Source organism: Camelus bactrianus, chromosome 11, assembly GCF_048773025.1.
Source record: "Camelus bactrianus isolate YW-2024 breed Bactrian camel chromosome 11, ASM4877302v1, whole genome shotgun sequence".
NCBI classification, from domain to species: domain Eukaryota; kingdom Metazoa; phylum Chordata; class Mammalia; order Artiodactyla; family Camelidae; genus Camelus; species Camelus bactrianus.
This window is the reverse complement of record NC_133549.1, coordinates 82,496,056-82,516,516: the sequence shown is the minus strand read 5'-3', so window position 1 is coordinate 82,516,516 and position 20,461 is coordinate 82,496,056. Positions and strand designations below refer to the sequence as shown.

General features: G+C 39.3%; 1 long non-coding RNA gene and 1 pseudogene across 1 annotated transcript in view; both read left to right on the top strand.

The window, feature by feature from the left end:
* Positions 1–20,461, top strand: part of LOC123611874 (uncharacterized) — a 175,663-nt gene that overhangs the window by 83,791 nt on the left and 71,411 nt on the right. The gene's annotated exons all lie outside the window — the stretch shown is intronic.
* Positions 3,420–19,417, top strand: LOC141579179 (large ribosomal subunit protein uL23 pseudogene; annotated as a pseudogene).

The following is a 20,461-nucleotide window of genomic DNA, read 5'->3' as shown; positions in this document are numbered from 1 at the left end:
GGAAATATCTTAGTCTTAAGTTTAAAACTAGAATTACTGTCACAAAATCATATATGATTCTTATTCTCTGTTATAATTAAGAACCAGCTTATTGGTATCTGTGGAGGGTAGATACTTAGATTAGGGAAACTAAGGTTAAACAATAAGCTACAATGTTTTTCTTGTTTTGTTTGTACCCTATCCCTTCTATTCCTGCTTTAACTGCCCCCCCATGAATTATTTAAATGAAGACCCAGAAATTATACCATTTCATTAATAAGTGCTTAACTATATATTTTGAAGGGAAATGGGCTATTTTAAAAAACATAACAGTTTTATCATTATCACACTAGGAATATGAAAAATAATCCCTTAATTTTATCTAATATCCAGTCAGGGCTTAAATTTCCTTCATTCTTCTCACAGTTAAAAGAAAAGGAAATAAAGCAATGTGCACTATACATACACTTCTCTCTCAACCAAAACTTCCCCCTCCTTCTTTTTTCCCTTTGTTGAAGAAACTGAGTCATTTGTCCTGTAGAATTGTCCACATTCTGCATTTGCTGACTTCACTCCCTGGTGCTGTTCCTCTATTTTGTGTAAATTGATAATTAGATCTAGAGGCTTGATCAGATGTGGATTTTTTTTTGGTAAAACTATTCCCCAGTGGGTGATGTGTCTTTCTTATTGCATCTTATCAGGAGCACTGGAAGCCTGTTGCCTTTTTTTTTTTTTTAAACTTTCAGGATGTGGAGATTTATCAGTGGGCACAGGTGATATCAGCCTGACCCATCCAGTAAGAAATTTCTCATCAGGCTTTCACCCAATGCACTTGGCAGCTATTATGATCACTGCCAGGTTCATTATTTTACTAGTTTTGCAAAATGGGGATACCCTAACACCGTAATTCTCTCTGCATTTATTAGCTGTAATTATTCGGTAAGTAAGAACTTTTGGTTATCAATTGGTTGGTTTTCCTGAAAGATAGTTTGTACAGGAAAGCCAGATAAATGCTCTAGTCCTTCCAGTTATTTACCAGTTTTCAGAAAATTATTTGGTGTTCTATCAATCTCTGGTGAGACCAGTGCACTCTTTTTTGCTATCATTATTGACTCATAGATTTTAACTTCTTGGATATAGCCCAAATCATTGCAAACATTGTTCTTTTTGATGCTTTAATTGTCCCATCCTTGGCCAATGAGAATTCTTTCAAATTTGCTCCTGGGTCCCTTTGACATTTCCTTTGTAGTCTTCGGTAGCTTCCTTGTTTTCTGGTATGATGTGATAGTCTAGAATCATCTCAAACATTTTCTGCAGAGACCTGAAAACTAAAGTCTGCCTGATAGAGGTTATCATTACTACTTGGTTTTCATTTCTTCTAGGTATTTGCAGTAGAAATACATATTTTATTTAACTGAGTTAGAAAACACATATTTCTTTTTATTTGAATAAGAAAAATACATTATGACCATATGTGCTTGGGTTTATTTCTGGGCTCCGTATTCTGTTCCATTGATCTATATGTCTGTTTTTGTGGCATTACCGTATTGTTTTGAGATTGTAGTTTTGTAGGATAGTCTGAAGTCAGAGAGTATGATACTTACACCTTTGTTCTTTTTTTCTTGAAATAGCTTTGATTATTCAAGGTCTTTTGTAATTTCATATAAATTTTAAGATTATTTGTTCTTGCTCTGTGAAAAATGTCATGGGCATTTTGATAAGGATTACATTAAATATGTTGATTGCTTTGTGTGGTATGGACATTTTACCAGTATTAATGCTTCCAGTCAGTGAACACAGGATATTTTTCCATTCATTTGTATCGTCTTCAATTTCCTTTGCCAGTGTCTTATAGTTTTTAGAGTATAGGTCTTTCATCTCCTTGGTTAAGTTTATTCCTAGGTGTTTTATTCTTTTTATTGCAATTTTAAATGGGATTGTTTTCTTGCTCTCTTCTTCTGATAGTTCATTATTAGTGTATAGAAAAGCAACAGATGCCTGTATATTAATCTTGTATCTACAACATTACTGAATTTATTAATTAGTGCTAATAATCTTTTTGGTGCAGACTTTAGGGTTTTCTATATGTACTATCATGTCACTTGCAAATTGTGACAGTTTTACTTTCTTCCCATTTGGATGCTTTTACTTCCTTTCCTTGTCTGATTGTTGTGTCTTGGACTTCTAATACTATGTTTTTTTAAAACTGAAGTATAGTCAGTTTACAATGTTGTGTCAATTTCTAGTGTACAGTATAATACTTCACTCATAAAGGAGCATACATATATACATTTTCATATTCTTTTTCACCATAGGTTACTATAAGATATTGAATATAGTTCCCCGTGCTATACAGTATAAACTTGTTCTTTACTAATTTTATGTATATCAGTTAGTATCTGCAAATCTAGAAATCCCAATTTATCCCTTTCCACCCTCTTCCCCACCTGGTAACCATAAGTTTGTTTTCTATGTCTGTGAGTCTGTTTCTGTTATATAAATAAGTTTGTCTTTTTTTTTTTTAAAGATTCCACATATAAGTGATATTAAGTGGTATTTTTCTTTCTCTTTCTGTCTTACTTCACTTAGAATGACAGTCTCCAGGTTCATCCATGTTGCTGCAAATGGCATTATTTTATTTTATTTTTTTTTATAGCTGAGAGGTATTCCATTATATAAATATACAACAACTTCTTTATCATGTCATCTGTTGATGGACATTTAGGTTGTTTCCATATCTTGGCTATTGTAAATAGTGCTGCTTTGAATATTGGGGTATATGTGTCTTTTTGAATTAAGGTTCCCTTTTTTTAAAAAAACTTTTTTCAATTGAAGTATAGATAGTTTACAATGTTGTATCAATTTCTGGTACAGCACAATGCTTCAGACATACATGAATATACATATATTTGTTTTAATATTCTTTTTCACCATAAGCTACTACGAGTTTTGAATATAGTTCCCTGTGCTATACAGTAAAGGCTTGTTTATTTTATATATACTAGTCAGTATTTGCAAATCTTGAACTCCCAATTTATCCCTTCCCATCTCCTTCCCACCCTGGTAACCATAAGATTGTTTTCTATGTCTATGAGTCTGTTTCTGTTTTATATTTTTATTTTTAATTTAATTTATTTATTTATTTTTACTTTTTTTAATGAATAATAGTCATTTTACAATGTTGTGTCAAATTCTAGTGTAGAGCACAATTTTTCAGTTATACCTGAACATATATATATTCATTGTCACTTTTTTTTCACTATGAGCTACCACTAGGTCTAGAATATATTTCCCTATGCTATACAGTATAATCTTGTTTATTCTGTATTTTAAAATCCCAGTCTGTCCCTTCCCACCCCCCGCCCCCTTGGCAAACACAAGTTTGTATTCTATGTCTATGAGTCTGTTTCTGTTTTGTATATGTTTTTTTTTTTAATTTTATTTTTTAGATTCCATGTATGAGTGATGTCAGATGGCATTTTTCTTTCTCTCTCTGGCTTACTCCACTTAGAATGACATTCTCCAGGAACATCCATGTTGCTGCAAATGGTGCTATGTTGTCGGTTTTTGTGGCTGAATAGTATTCCATCATATAAATATACCACATCTTCTTTATTCAGTCATCCGCTGATGGACACTCAGGTTGCTTCCATGTCTTGGCTATTGTAAATACTGCTGCTATGAACATTGGGGTGCAGGTGTCATTTTGAAGTAGGGTTCCTTCTGGATATATGCCCAGGAGCAGGATTCCTGGGTCATATGGTAAGTCTATTCCTAGTCTTTTGAGGACTCTCCATACTGTTTTCCACAATGGCTTTCCTTGCTTCCCTCTCCCACTTTCAATGATTTAGATGTCTTCTTTTACAATTTTGTGTTTATTCTTTTTGTAATTCATGGCAGTTATCTCCTTTCCAGTTATGAGTTTCTCATTTTTGTAGCAGCCTGCTTCTCTTCTATTTAGAGTAGACCTGTCAATATTTCTTTTAGCATGGGTTTAGTGTTGCTAAACTCTTTTAGTTTTTTCTTGTCTGTGAAGTTCTTTATCTCTCCTTCTATTCTAAAGGATAGCCTTGCTGGATAGAGTATCCTAGGCTACATCTTTTTTTCATTCAGGACCTTGAATATATCTTGCCACTCCCTTCTGGCCTGTAGTGTTTGTGTAGAGAAATCAGCTGAGAGCCTTATGGGGGTTCCCTTGTAATTCACTCTTTCCTTTTCTCTTGCTGCCTTTAGGATCATTTCTTTATCCTTGACTCTGGCCATCTTGATTATAATACGTCTTGGTGTGGGTCTGTTTGGGTTCTTCCTGTTTGGGACCCTCTGAGCCTCCTGTACTTGGATATCTGATTCCTTCTTTAGGTTTGGGATGTTTTCAGTCATGATTTCTTCAAAAACCTTTTCAATCCCCTTTGATCTTTCTTCCCCTTCTGGAACCCCTATTATGTGTAGATTGGCACGCTTTATATTATCCCATAGGTCCCTTATATTGTTTTCATTGTTTTTTTATTTGTATTTCTCTCAGCTGTTCTGATTGGGTGCTTTCTGTTGTCCTGTCTTCTAGGTCACTTATTCATTCCTCTGCATTGTCTAGCCTGGTTTGTACAGCCTGCAGGTCAGCTCTCATCTCAGCAAATAAGTTTACTAATTCTACTTAGTTCTTCTTTATAGCTTCTATTTCATTTTTGACATATTTTATATCTCTAAACACTATTTCTTTTAGTTCCTTCAGCACTTTGATCACTCCTTTTTTGAAATCTTGATCTAGTAGCCATGAATGTCTATTTCCTTGATCATGCTTTCAGGGGATTTCTTTTGATCTTTTAATTGGGAGTGGTTTCTCTGCTTCTTCATCTTGCTCATACCTCTCTGGCACTGTGGCTTACGGAGTATTGGGCATCTAGTTCTCCTGGAGATGGTGTGCTCTAAATGATTTCATCGAGAGGTCTTTGTGTCTTTGCTCTGTTTCGTGAACTCAGCTTGCTGTTTCCAGAGGCCCTCTGTTGGCACCCTTGTCTGTGCTGCTCCCAGTGGCTGTCGGCTAGCAGATCACACCCCCTCCCAACACTGGGTCAGGTGCTGAGCTCTTACCCGGTGGGCGGGTGGGTCACTCCCCCTCCCGATGCCATAGTCAGATGCTGCACTCAGGCATGGCAGGTGGGCGGATCATGCCCCCTTCCAGCAGTGTGGTCAGGTGCTGCGTTCCTGCCAGGAAGGCAGGTGGCCACCCACCCTCTCCCAGAGCCAGTCACTCTGCTGCTCTGTGCAGCTGTCTGTTCCGCATCAGGTCAGCACTCCGAAGGTGGGCTCGGGGAATACTGCGGAATGGCCCCACCCCTGCTCCATGCCAAATCTCAGCTCTTTGTTTGTCTTGGTCATGCAAGTTCTCTGAGGTGCCAGGACAGAAAGATCCTATCTGCCTCAGGCTGTAAACAAGTCTCAGTCCTGCCTAGGAGGTTGTGGAGCCCCTGGGTGTGGATTCAGGTCTCGGTCCCGGCCCCACCCAGTTGCTGTGCACAGGAGGAGATGGTGGCTGTGGCCGTGCCCTGCCTCTCTTCTCACTAGAAGCACCAGTAATGGTGGTGCAGGTCTGAGGAGACAAAAGCTACGGCACCAGTCCCCCCAGGGCTGTGTTGCTTTGCTTTTTCACAATTTATGGAGAACTGAGGTTGTTCTGCTCCATATCCCCTCCCAGCCACAGCATGCAGCACCCTGCAGTCCCCTGGGGCTGCCTCAGTGCAGCCACCCCTGTCCTCCACCCAGCTCGTGCAGCCTGTCCTGGCCGCAGCTGCTGGCTCGCACCTTGGGCTGGGTGTTGTGGGGACCCTTTGTGCCTGTTTAACTCAGTTCTGTTGGTCAAGGGGTGCTCGGGGCAGATCTGAGCCTTGGAGGATCCCCCTCCATCCTGCTGGCCTCTCCGTTGGAGAGGGGAGACCCAGTGAATGAGCGCCAGTCCTCCTTTGCCACTCCTTCCCTGTGGGACCAGTCCTGCACTGTTTCGCTTTTTCATCTTTCTTTTTTTCTTTTCTCCTACCAGATTTTTGGTGTCCTTGTCTTTCAAAGAGGGCAATGTTCTGTCAGAGTTTGGCAGGCACTCTGGTTGGCTTAGTCGGTCCGTAGATGTGAGTTTTGGTGTATTTGTGGGAGAGGGTGAGCTACAAGCATCCTTCTACTCCGCCATCTTGCTTCTCTTTCCCTGGTTTCTGTTTTATAAATAAGTTCCTTTGCCTTTTTTTTGTTTTTTAGATTCCACATATGAGCGATATCATATGGTATTTTTCTTTCTCTTTCTAGCTTACTTCACTTAGAATGACATTCTCCAGGTCCATCCATATGCAAGTGGCATTATTTTGTTATTTTTTATGGCTGAGTAGTATTCCATTGTATAAATATACCACAACTTCTTTATCCAGTCATCTGTTGATGGATGTTTAGCTTGTTTCCATGGCTTGGCTGTTGTAAATAGTGCTGCTTTGAATATTGGGGTGCATGTGTTTTTTTGAATTAAGTTTCCCTTTGGATATATGCCCAGGAGTGGGATTGCTGGATCATATGGTAAATCTATTTTTAGTTCTTTGAGGAATCTCCATACTGTTTTCCTTAACAGCTGCACCAAACTACATTCCCACCAACAGTGTAGGAAGGTTCCTTTTTCTCAAAAACGTCTGCAGCATTTATCATTTGTGGACTTTTTAATGATTGCCATTCAGACTAGTGTGTGGTGATACCTCATTGTAGTTTTGATTTGCATTTCTCTGATGATTAGTGATATTGAGCATTTTTTCATGTGCCTATTGGCCATTCTTATCTCTTCATTGGAGAATTGCTTGTTTAGGTCTTCTGCCCATTTTTGGATTGGGTTGTTTGTTTTCTTCATATTAAGTTGTATGAGCTGTTTATATATTCTGGATGTTAGCCCTTGTCAGTCTCATCTTTTGCAAAATTTTCTCCCGCTCTATAGGTTGTCAATTTGTTTTGATTATGGTTTCCTTTGCTGTGCAAAAGCTTATAAGTTTAATTAGGTCCCATTTGTTTGTTTTTGCTTCTGTTTCTATTGCTTGGGTAGATTGCTCTAGAACATTGCTGAGATTTATGTCTGATAATGTTTTGCCCATGTTTTCTTCTATGAGGTTTATAGGGTCTTGTCTTATGTTTAAGTCTTTAAGCCATTGTGAGCTTATTTTTGTGTATGGTGTGAGGGAGTTTTCTAATTTCATTGATTTACATCCAGCTGTCCAGTTTTCCCAACACCATTTGCTGAAAAGACAATTTGTTGAGAGTCTTTACTCCATTGTATGTTCTTGCATCCTTTGTGAAAGATTAATTGACCAAAAGTTTGTGGGTTTATTTCTGGGCCCTCTATTCTGTTCCATTGATTCATGTGTCTGTTTTTGTACCAGTACCATGATGTTTTGATTACTGTAGCTCTGTAGTATTGTCTGAAGCCTGGGAGTGTTATTCCTCTAGCTTCATTCTTCTTATTCAGTATTGCTTTGACAATTCTGGGTCTTTTGTGATTTTAAATTTTAGGGTTATTTGTTCTATTTCTGTGAAAAATTTGGGTTATTTGATAGAGATTTTATTAAATCTGTAGATTGCTTTGGGTAGTACAGCAGTTGTAATAGTATTAATTCTTCCAATCCAAGTGCATGGGATATCTTTCCGTTTTTTAAAGTCATCTTTAATTTCCTTAGTCAATGTTTTGTAGTTCTCCACATATACATCTTTCATTTCCTTGGTCAGATTTATTTCTAAGTATTTTATTTTTTTGGATTCAATTTTAAAATGATTGTTTCTTTCCTTTTCTTATATTTCATTGTTAGTGTAAAGAAATGCAAATAATTTCTGTATGTTAATCTTATATCCTGCTACCTTGTTGAATTCTTTTATCAGCTCTAGTAATTTTTGTGTGGAAACTTTAAGATTTATATATATATAGTATCATGTCATCTGCATATAATGACAATACAAAATCAACTGGAAAAGAAAGTTCAAAATGACAATAAACACACATCTATCAATAATTACTATATATGTCAATGGACTATATGCTCTATTCAAAAGACACAGATTGGCAGACTGGATACTAAAACAAAAGCCTACAACATGCTGCCTAGAAGAGACACACTTCAGAGTGAAGGACACACATAGGTCAAAAGTGAGAGGATGGAAAAAGATACTTCATGCAAATGGAAATGACAAGAATGAGGGAGTAGCAATACTCATATCAGAAAAAATAGACTTTAAAATAAAAGCTATAAAGCCCTTTTTCATGAAGATGGCGCCAAAAGTGAAGAAGGAAGCCCCCACCCTACCCAAAGCTGAAGTGAAAGCAAAAGCTTTGAAGGCCAAGAAAGCAGTGCTGAAAGGCATCCACAGCCACACACAAGAAAAAAAAAATCTGGACGTCATCCACTTTTTGATGGCCCAAAGCACTTTGGTTCAGAAGGCAGCCCAAATATCCTCAGAAGAGTGCCCTTAGGAGAAACAAGCTTGAGCACTCTGCCATCATCAGATTCCCACTGACCACCAATTCAGCCATGAAGAAGACAGAAGCCAACACAAATGTGTTCATTATGGATGTCAGGGTCAACAAGCACTAGATCAAACAGGCTGTGAAGAAGCTCTATGACATTGACATGGCTAAGTTCAACACCCTGATCAGTCCTGATGGAGAGAAGAAGGCATGTGTATGACTGGCTCCTGACTATGATGCTTTGGATGTTGTCAAAAAAGATTGGAATCATCTAAATTGAGTCTACCTCAGTAATTATAAATATGAAAATTTTTCACTATAAAAATAAAACAAAGGCCATAAAGAAATATACAGAAGGACACTATATCATGATCAAAGGAGCAATACAAAATGAGGATATTATATTTGTTAACATATATGTACCCCATATAGTAGCACCTAAATATATAAAATAAATACTAACAGACATAAAGGTAGAAACTGATGGGAATACAATAATAGTAGGAGACTTTAACACCCTACTGACATAATTGGCAGGTCTTCCAGAAAGAAAATCAATAGGGCAATGGAGATACAAAATGACAAAATAGAACAGTTGGCCTTGGTTGATATTTTTAAGACATTACATCCCCTAAAAACATAATATACATTCTTTTCAAGTGCTCATGGAACTTTCTCTAGGATAGACCATATCCTTGGGCACAAGAAAAGCCTCAACAAATGTAAGAGGATAGAAACTATTCCAAGCATCTTCTCTGACCACAGTGGCATGAGACTAGAAATCAACCACAGAAAAATAAATGAGAAAAAAATGACAGCATAGAGACTAAACAACATGCTACTAAAAACAAAACAAAACAAAACAAAACAAAAACCAATGGGTCAATGATGGAATCAAAAAAAATTTAAAAATACCTTGATACAAATGACAGTGAAAACACAACCACACAAAATCTATGGGATGCAACAAAAGCAGCCCTAAGAGGGAAGTTCATAGTGATACAGGCCTTCCTCAAAAAACAAGAACAATCCTAGAGAAACAACCTAACCTACCACCTAAAAGAATTAGAAAAAGAAGAACAAACAAAACCCAAAGGTAAGAAATATTAAAGATCAGGAAGGAAATAAAATTGAGATTGAAAATCAATAGAAAAAAATCAATCAAGCCAAGAGCTGGTTTTTTGAAAGAGTAAACAAAATTGACAAACCTCTGGCCAGGCTCACCAATAAGAAATGAGAGAACACATAAATAAACAAAATAAGAAATGAAAATGGAAAAATTACAACCAACACCACAGAAATACAAAAAATCATAAGAGAATACTATGAACAACTATATGGCAATAAATTGGACAAGTTAGAAGAAATAGACAAGTTTCTAGAAACATACAGCCCACCAAAACTGAATCAAGAAGAAATAGATTTTTGAACAGACCAATCACTAGAAGTGAAATAGAATCAGGAATTAAAAAACCTCCCTGCAAACAAAAGTCCAGGACCAGATGGCTTCACTGGGGAATTCTATCCAACATACAATGAAGAGCTTGTACCAATCCTTCTCAAATTCTTCCAAAAGTTTGAAGAGAAGGGAATACTCCCAAACCCATTCTATGAATCCACCATCACCTTGATACCAAAGCCAGACAAAGACACTACCAAAAATGAAAGCTAAAGGCCAATATCATTGATGAACATAGAAGCAAAAATCCTCAACAAAATATTAGCAAAGAGTCCAACAACATATAAAAAAGATCAAACACCATGATTAAGTTGGGTTCATCCCAGGGACACACGGATGGTTCAACATACACAAATCAGTCAATGTGATACACCACATCAACAAGAGAAAAGAAAAAAATCACATGATCATCTCAATAGATGCAGAAAAAACATTTGATAAAATTCAACACCTATTTATGGTAAACTGTAACCAAAGTGGGTATAAAGGGAACATAATAAAAGCCATTTATGGCAAACCTACAGCCAGCATAATACTCAGTGCTGAAAAGTTTAAAGCCTTCTCACTAAGACAAGACAAGGATGTCCAGTCTCACCACTTCTATTCAATATAGTATTGGAAGTCCTAGCCATAGAAATTAGATAAGAAAAAGAAATAAAAGGGATCCAAATTGGAAGAGAAGAGGTAAAATTGTCATTATATGTGGATGACACGTATGCCTTTTTAGAGCTGTATACTCTTCCATTGTGCAAATGTACTGTAGGCTATTTAACTTGTCCCTGACTTATGGGCACAGGTGTCATTTCAGTCTTTTTCTGTTCTATATAGTGTTGTCATAAAATAGCTTTGTGCATGTGTCATCTTGCATCTTTTGTTTTGGTAACATGTTGAATGAGCTTGGAAGTCATCTTTGTTACAATATTCCAAGAGTTAGGTAATTTGAATTATTCATTTAGTATACAGATATTTCTTGATGCTCATTATGTGCCAAATACTGCCAGTTTTGTGGAAAGAGGCTGGACAGAGTGATGAGCAAACAGGTATGCTTGCCCTCACAGAGCTTACAGTTTCAGAGAGAAAGCACATGACTAACAATTTGAAATAAACCTAATTAAAATGTATGATAAATGATGTAAATGAATAAAAGGAGCCATCAAAAAGGGGATCTAGCTTAGAATGAGTGGCAGAGAAATTCTACCCGAGGAAACAACCATTAGGTGAATGGCAGAGGAGGAGTCAGGGAAAGGTCAGGCCGAGATGTGGAGGAAAAACATGGCAGGCAGAGCGAACATGATGGGAAAAAGTGATGAGGCAGGGTAAGGGAAGGGATAACATTTCAAACAATAAAAGGATTGTGAGTACGAATCTTGTAAGCAAGAAGGAGGGTGACAAGAGATGGTAGAAGATGTGTGTGAGGTGCAGGTGACAGTTGTCTGGTGGGACTGAGGACTCAATCCAAAGTTAAAGGGGATGCCACTAAAGAGTTTAAGCAAGTGGTGTGATCCAGTTTATTCTTTAAAATATCATCAGCTTTTGTGTCCAGTAGGGATTGGGGGGTAAAAGCAGAGGCACTAAGACCAGCATGGGGGATGACTGAACACACACATCTACGAAATTTATGACACTGGCTCAACCTGGGGTGGTGCGGTGGAGGTGGAGAGGAGAGAATGGGTTGAACCCTTTGAGAGGTAGGATAGATTAGGATTATTGGATAGAAGGATTCGACTGGATGAGAATGAAGGAAGAGGTGTCCAAAATAATTCCTTGGTCTTGAGCATAAGCAACTGGCTTACTAAGATTGGTGACACTGAAAGAACATCAGGTTGAGGGTGGGAGAGAGGCCATCACTTTGGGATGTTTTTAGATGTCTATGAGAGATGGAGATACAAGGAAGGTATCTGAATGCATATACTTGAATATCTGAAGGTATCAATCTGGAGGTCTTGGGCACAAACAGGACAGGAGGAACTTACACCAGGGAAGGGAGCCAAACGAGAAAATGGGCTCTAGGACTTAATCCGAGGAACTCTAACATCATGTGCTCAGGGGGAATAAGGTGCTGGCCAAGAAGATGGGATTATTTTTAGCAATAGCAGCAGTGAAAATTAATTTTCCTTAATTTACATTTTCAACATTTCAGAACAAAAGAGATCCTAGAGACATGTAATCTAACCCTCCCCCTGTTTATTGGAAAAGAAAAGAAGTTGAAGAGTTCTGAAGTGATTGCCTGTAACTTCCAGCCCTATACAAAGGGCCTGACTCCTGGAATAGCACTGACCTCCACCCCAAAGGAGGAAGTAATCAGTTTAGTTCTGCTGACAATTTGTCAGTGATTTCAAGGTGTAATTCACACTCAATTTTTTTCCATCTCCAAAATCAGTGCCAGTTTTTACTAACAGCTAATTTTCTGTGGTGAACCTAACTCAAGGTAGAAAAATTAGCCTGCAAGTTAAGAAAAAATGAAAAAGAAAGTTAAAACTATACAGTGGCTCTTAGAAGCCCTTCTCCAACGTGAAAGGTGGTTATCGCCTCCCCGGTCTGCTAGAAGCACTGTGGCTCCCCTTGAATGTCACCACAATCTTTCACTGAGCAGCTGTACTTGCTGGTCTGAGGATTGATGCTTCTGACCATAGGAGGCAGATGCAGCTGTATGTAGCCATTGTTAATGCTGTTTGCCACATTTTCTTCTTTTTACTCCCTCTGGGCATATGGTAGGATTGTACTTTTTAGTTCCCTTGTGGTTGAGTGGGGCTGTGTGGTTCCTTCTGGGGAATGACCTATGAGTGGAAGTAATGCTTCTTCTCGAAGCCAGAGCTTTTAATTGCTGTGTGAGATCCTTTGTAGTACTCTTGCCCTCTGTACAGTGACTGGAATCTTGGAAATAGTGAGTGCTCCATCAGGCTGGATTCTTGAGTGACTGCAAGGAGCAGGGCTTCCTTGCTAACCCCAAGGGGGCTTATGGCATGAGAAGATATAGGTCTTGTTATTTTAAACCACTGAGATTTGGAGGTTGTGTGTTACTGAAGCATAACTTAGTCTTATGCTGACTGATACACTGGCTAGTCTGTTGTCTGCTTTTCCAGGGCTTAATGGGAAGACTGCATATTTAGCTCTTCGAGGAGACCCAGACACTTCCATCTTCCATGATTCTAGACTTTACTCCTCAAATGCACTTCACACACCAAGGAGGAGGGAGGGTTGGGATATCTCACAATGATCTCTTCTGTCAGTCATATGAGACTAGATAGATGGGCTTTCCTGAAGAAAGTGGTCTCAGGGAAGGAGAAGGATCAAGGAGTTAAAAAAAGTAAACAAACAACAGAAAATCTTTGCCATCAGGAATGGAAGAGGAGAGGGAGGTGATCAGGGCTTATGGGAACCACAGCGTAAGGGACCAACCCCCAAAGTGATTGTGAAGATTTCGGAGTCCACATAACTGTTTCTTGTTAATTCCTGTATCATTCCCCCAAAGGAGCTGGAAAAACAGTGTCCCACTCCATATTCAGTTAAGAAGAAGAACAGAACAGCAAATATAAAGGCAGCCACATAAACTCCTGGGATTTGAGCTGAGTAGGAAGAGGTTTGCAGGGACCTTTCTTACAGAAGGATGCCTGGAACCTGACTTCCAAGAGAGCGAGGAAGTGGGAGTTCAGAGTCCCCACAGTTTCTCCATCTCTGGGTCTCTAGCTTCTGAGAGAAAACCCAGACATAAGGGGTATAATTTGCCAAATTAGGTTCTGATGTTGAAGAGGGGCAGTCACACCCGAAGTCTGAACCAGATGACCTGAGGTCCCTCAGTCTCCCATGGTCTCCCCAACCTCCTTCTCAGCTATGTCCAGTGCTCCCAGTATTTTTGATTACTACTTAATTTCCCACACACAAATTCCTGGGTATTCTTATAGGGAACTCAGCAGCTAAGCACACATATAGGTTCAGTTTTGGAATGGCCAGGAGTTTGCTGTGTATGACCAGAAATCAATCAGTGTCTCTCAAGAGAGTAGCAGATGTTCTGTCTTAGATGTATGTAGGTTTGTGAGAAGGAAGATCCTAAGGAAGGTAATCCTTGACTGTTCTGACTCTGACTCAGCTTAGCTTTTTCACACAAGCTGTTCCAGTCTGGTTTTAACGTTGAGATAGCACCCATCTTTTCCATCATGATGGCTGAGTCCTCTGGGTGCCAACAAGAACTTGGGGGAAGAGAGCTGGACCAGGACTCCCCAGATGCATCTGCTGCTCTGCTAGAGGCATATCCACAGAACTGCAGTGTCATCACACTGCCTCCTTTTGTGGTTTACAGGGCACATTTGCTGCCTTGTTCCTGTTTGGGGCTTCCCCTATAAGTGGCCAATAACAGAAAATGGGTACCACATTTTGGGTCAGGAAGGGATGGGTCTCAGTTCTCGACAGATCTCTGAGATTCAGTTTCCTGTTCTCCACACCTCACTGGGTTGGGCTGAGTTGGAGGGAGACCCTGGATGTGATGAATTGCTCTCTTTTCCTGGTTAATTCACATCCCATGCTAGTTACCACCATTGCCACTGCTGGTTGTGGTGTAGACAGGAGAAAGGTAGAGAATAGCTAAGAGAGTGGAAAGGTGGCAGATTACACCATGCTGATCTGTTTTAAGGCTCCCCCTCTCGCCTTTTCCCACAGAGAATCATGTCTTTCTATCACCCATTTTCTCTGTTCTGTCTTGTCTCCACTCTGGGGCACTCAGCTCTGGAGAGAAGCCAACCTCTTCCAAAGTAATGTTTCTCATGATGATAGTTATTAATAATCATATATCAGTTTTCTCCATTATAATTAGTTACTATTATTGTTACTGATTGCTATGCATGATTGTTATTTATATATTATAATTATGTCATTATGTTGTGCACGATCTGATATCCTTTGCATGGCCAGTAAGTTTCATATGTGGCTCTTACTGTTAAAACTGTTCCTGGAAGAATCAGCAGGGCAAAGACCCTCCTGGAAGTGGTTGCAGTGTCCTTGTGAACATGCTTACTTCAAGAGTTGCTTGTCCATCGTGTTCTGTGGCCTGTCCCAGCTCTGGAACACAAAGATGAATTACAGGCTAGCTACAAAGCAGAACAAGTGGACAGCTAGGTGGATCTCTGTATTTCAAACATGGATCACTTAAGTCAGACTTTATACATAACAGTTCCCAGGTGGTAGGTAGGAAAGGAATCCTCAGGAGTTCCACCAAGGAGGTGGCATGACATCTGGGCTCCAAATGTTGATAAGTAGATGCAGTTTGGGGAAGAACATTCCTGAATAAAGTGACAGCTTTCACAAAGGCACATGGTTTGTTCAGGAAATGGTGAACCCTAAAAAGGTCTATAGACTGCATCTGACTGTAACTGTAGAACCTGGTAGTCCATGGCTGGGGGATGTCATCGCCTTACTAAGGTCTGTGATCTGACTCCACCTGAGTGACTGCTCTGAAGTGAAAATGGGGCTAAGGGCTCTATTTATCAGCTCTCCAGACAGTCCTCGGAGGGAGGGCCACTGAACTCAAGAGGAAGGATAGGGCAGTGACCCAGAGCAATTCACATCCTGTGTCTGTTGGTGGATGCCAAGCCTGGATACACTTTTTCCTTGTATGAGCAAACATTAAGAAGTTTCCATGGAATGATTCTGCAGCTCAAGGAAAATAACATGTTATCTAGAGGACTTAGAGAAAGAGCAGATGTCTAAAGTCATCTACAGGAAAGGGAAAAGTGTTTTAGGAAACATCTGCTTGGTATCCTCAAAAAAGAGACAAGAAGACTTGAAGTCTGTGGAATGAGAGCACAAAGCCACAGGGAGATCATATGGGTTATGAGGAGGGGAGAACCAAACATCCGGGGCCCCAGATGAGATGGTTCAGGATTTGTCCACCTACTTGTATTTGCCTTGGTGGAGAGAGAAGTCCATGTGAACTCAAATGCAGGGGCAGGGTGGTCCTGCTCTTACCAAGGTCAGTCTTGACAGTGCCCTAAGAAATAAGAAAAATAAACTGCTTAGCGCTGTGCTGAAACCTCGTGTTACCTCCATCTCCAATTCTTAGTCCACCCCTACCTTCCACACCCTACTGGACCCTCACCTGGAAAAGGCGAGTGCTTGGAAATCGCAACTTCTCCATTCTTTGCAGCTTGCATGATTCTAATTGGAAGCCAGTGGTCTCTGACAGACCCCTCCCAATGCTGTGTGGCCCTTCCTTTATAGGGATAAGTAAGCAAAATAAAGACACCACACACCTGGTTTCATTTGGAATTAGAACACCACACTGCCTCCAAGAAAAAGGAGAAGTCATTTGAAAATCTGCACTTGAATTCTCAATAAAATGTAAGAGTACTGTGAAGTTGTGAATGAGGACAAGCTGTGACAAGAAATTGATAGCTTTAAGGTGAAAAACATAATTACCCCTCCCCTCCCAAAAGGCACAGAAGCAATGATGAACAGATTAGCGTTGCAGAAACTTTCATAAGCAAATCATTGATTGGTAATTGCCAGGTGGCTATTAAAGCATAACATAAAAGTCATCCCACAGGAAAAGGAAAATTGTAGAGGGGTAAAGATGATGAATGCAAAGACAGGAAGCTGAGGTTAGATCCACAAAAGTCCATGTACTGAGGATAACAGCAGGAGAGCACGGACAACAATTGCAGAATTGTTATAGAAAAGTTAAAGAATTGTGGACACAGGTCATGTGGAAAGTTCAAAAGCATTTCCAAACAGAACACTACTAGAAGTAAGTGACAGAAGGGTAGGCAGACACACGTTGGAACCTCAAAAATACTTTTAAAAACAACTCTTGATATTACAGATAAATGAGAACAGCAATTACAGACTATTTAGAGAATAATAATAATATGTGGCTGAAACTTAAGGAACAGATAGTTTATTTTACTGAAACTGTACCAGAAACTGCTGCAAAAAGAAACTGCCAAATCCCTTTAATGGATATGGCATGAGCCTGATAACATAAAAATAGCACTTAAAAAATAAAACTGCAGAACAGTCTTCAGGATGAATGTATTCAGTGTTGCAGAGATGTCAGTTCCTTCCATTAACTTGCAAACTTAGTATAACCCTAGTCAATATCCCAACATGATTTTATTTCAGAACTTAACCAAAGATTCTAAAGTTTATCTGGAAGTGAAACATGCCAGGGAAGCCAAGAAAATTCTGGAAAAGAGGAGGGTAATTATCTGTTAATTGCTGTGTAGCTATTAAAGCGTATCACGATGTTTCAGTGATCAGAACAGCCTTGAACTAACCTCAGAGGAGATGGACCAGTGGGGAGAGATGGAGCAGAAACACGTATCCAGAAACAGATGTATATATGCATGAAGTTTTCTAAAATAGTAAAATTGGTGTTTAAATCAGTGTAGCAAGGGTTGTTACTCAGTAAAGTACATTAGCTCAACTAACTACTTATTTGGCAAAATCCTCACAACAAAAATTCCAACAACAGTAATACATTTAGATCCTTATCAAATTAATTAGATATAAAATAATAAAACCATAAAAGTATCTGAAGGAAAGCCAGGAGAATAATTGTATAATTTGGGGGTGGAGGAGGCTTCTAGAAGCAAGATCTAAGAGTCAGAAAACTTAAAGGACAATTTGACAGAATTGACTTAAAATAACAACACTGAGAAGCAGCAATGTTGTAACAAACACAACATTTCTGAATGGAAATTTGTCAGTGTGTGTCAAAAATGTGAAAACATACATACTTTTGCCCAGCAATCTCTCTCCCATGAATTTATGCTACAGAGATAATTGTACAGAGGCATAGATAGGTGTATTTGTCAAGGTTCTTCAGAGAAACAGAACCAATAAGATAGTGTTCTGATTTTTGTGTGTGTATGTGTGTTTTCCTCCTTTTCCCCTAGAAGCAGATTCTCTGAGACTATTTGGCAGGATGCTTGGTCCATCTTCAGGATAAGCCTGCTTACTGGTTTGGGCCCAAATCCCCACCCTCTGCACAGCCTGGGGGCTCCTGTGGCTTGGGTCAGAGGAGAGAGGCTTTTGCAGAGAACATAGGAAGTGCCACAAAAAAGAATTTAGTGCCCAAAGGGAATCTTAAGTTTATAAAGCCCCAAAAGTGAGTCAGAGCTCATCGCATTGAGAGGCTGGGGGGGAAGGCTAACACACGCCCCGAGTGCAGGGTGGAGGACTTAGAAGCCTGAAGGATAAGGTCAGAGCAGTTGCGCTGAGAAAAGTAGGAAGAAGCCAAGGCCTCAGAACGGTTTCTTTTTGTGGCTCGCTTGGAAGTTCCAACCGGGAATTGGGTGAACTTAAAAGACCAGGGATAGAAGGGTCATCTCTGTATAGAACAGGACCTTTTCTGCAAAGCTCTGACATGTCTCAGGATGTTCCTGAGATGGGATGCTGGACTGTAAGTGTTACCTGTGTTAGGGGAGAACACATTCCCTTTGCTGTGTCTTCCTGCTCGCTTGGTGGCCGCAGCACAGTAGCTGTTTGTCTGGCCGTGGATTTACTTGTATACCTCAGGTCTATAAATGAACTCGGGTTGTGCTATTTCAGCTCACGTTTTGGGTATACCGGCTATGAAGGTTAATTTTATGTTTCAAGTGGACTGGGCCATGAGGTGCCCAGATACTTGGTCAAATGTTTTTCTGGTGTGTCTGCGGGAGTGTTCCTGAATGACGTTAACATTTGAATCGATAGACTGAGTAAAGGAGATTGCCCTCCCTAATGTGAGTGGGTCCCATCCAATCAGCTGAAGACATGAGTAGAATAAAAGACTGAGTAGGAGGGAACTCCTCCTGCCTGACTGCCCTGAGCTGGGACATTAGTCTTATCCTACTTTTCCATTAAGACTGGAACTACACCAGTGGCTCTCCTGGGACTGCAGAGCCCAGGACTGCCCCACTTCCATCATCAAATTCCTTATTCTCTATCTCTATCTATACCTCCATGTTTCCTCTGGGAAGATCTGACTTAATTCCTTCAACAATCTTAGGTCTTCAAAAACAAAACTCTGGATTAACACCCTGAATTTGGGTGTCTTGAATATCTTTTAGAGTGTGATCTCAAAAACAAAGGAAAAAATCTTCAGGTGGGGCAGGAAAAAAATGCCTACAACAGAGAGAACAAAACATGTAACATCCCCATAAAATATCTTGCCACCTGTGTGCTGGCTTGTCAGCCCACAGGTGTATGTGTGTAATCTTACCTCCTCCCGCTGTCCCTCTTCTCACTCAGGAAGGTAACTGCATATCCTGTTCATACATCTGACTGCATCTTTTTTTTTTGTTGTTGTTATATTGAGTTATAGTCAGTTTACAATGTTGTGTCAATTTCCAGTATAGAGCACATTTTTTAAGTTATACATGAACATACATATATTCATTGTCACATTTTTTTCACCATGAGCTACCACAAGATCTTGTTTATATTTCCCTGTGCTATACAGTATAATCTTGTTTATCTATTCTACATATGCCTGTCAGTATCTACAAATTTTGAACTCCCAGTCTGTCCCTTCCCACTCCCCTCCCACCTGGCAACCATAAGTTTGTATTCTATGTCTGTGAGTCTGTTTCTGTTTTGTATTTATGTTCATTTGTCTTTTTCTTTTCTTCTTCTTCTTTTTTTTTTTTTTTTTTTTTTAGATTCCACATAACATCTGACTGCTTCTACCCCAGCAAACCTGCAAATATTCCTAGGTATTTTGCTATTGGTTGACTTTATAGCCATTCTATTGGCAAGAGGTTTTAAAGCAACAGAAAACCTAAGTCTTGATGGATTTACCATCCCCTTTATTTATGTAAAATGGCTTTCAGTAAGGAGTTCTGCTACAATTGGCTGCCAGTTTATTTAAGGTCCAGTGGAAGATGAAAATAAACAAATATTAATCCTGAGAAGTTTTTTTGTGGAATTATGAAAACAGTCTGTTATAAAACACATCCAGATGTCAGCCAGGACCGAGTCAATTAGAATAATAGCTTCAAGTAAAATCAACAAAGGTCAGCCCGTCAGGCTGAGGGGTGAAGTTTCCAGAATTCTCAGTTCAAAGGGGCAGGGGAGGCTGCTGCTATGCCCCAGCCTTGAGCTTTGTCCATGAAGCATCATTATTTAAATGATCGATAAAGGAAAAATTATGGATCCCATGGATCAAGATAGCTTTTTAAAGAGATTGATTTTATCACAGCTTAGGGCAGGCTTATAGAAGACCAAAATAAGAAAGAGTGTCATTTGAGAATCAGAAGAAACTTCGAAAGAGCAAAATGAAAAAAAAAAAAAAAAAAAAAACCAAACCAAAACACCCAACTTTCTCTATATTTGAAAATGATTAAATTTTTATATCAGTCAAAAATTTTAATTTTATAAATACCTATGAAAAAATGTCTGTTGCTATGCTAGCCCCACTTTTCAAAGATTGCATGTAATGGTATTCACTGGAACATTTAATATTAAAACCTCTGAAGTAATCTAAATAGCTACCTGTGGAATATTGGTTAAATAAATGATGACACATTTCTATAGTAGAACAAAATGCATATGTTGTAAAGGGCAGTAAACCTGTTTGT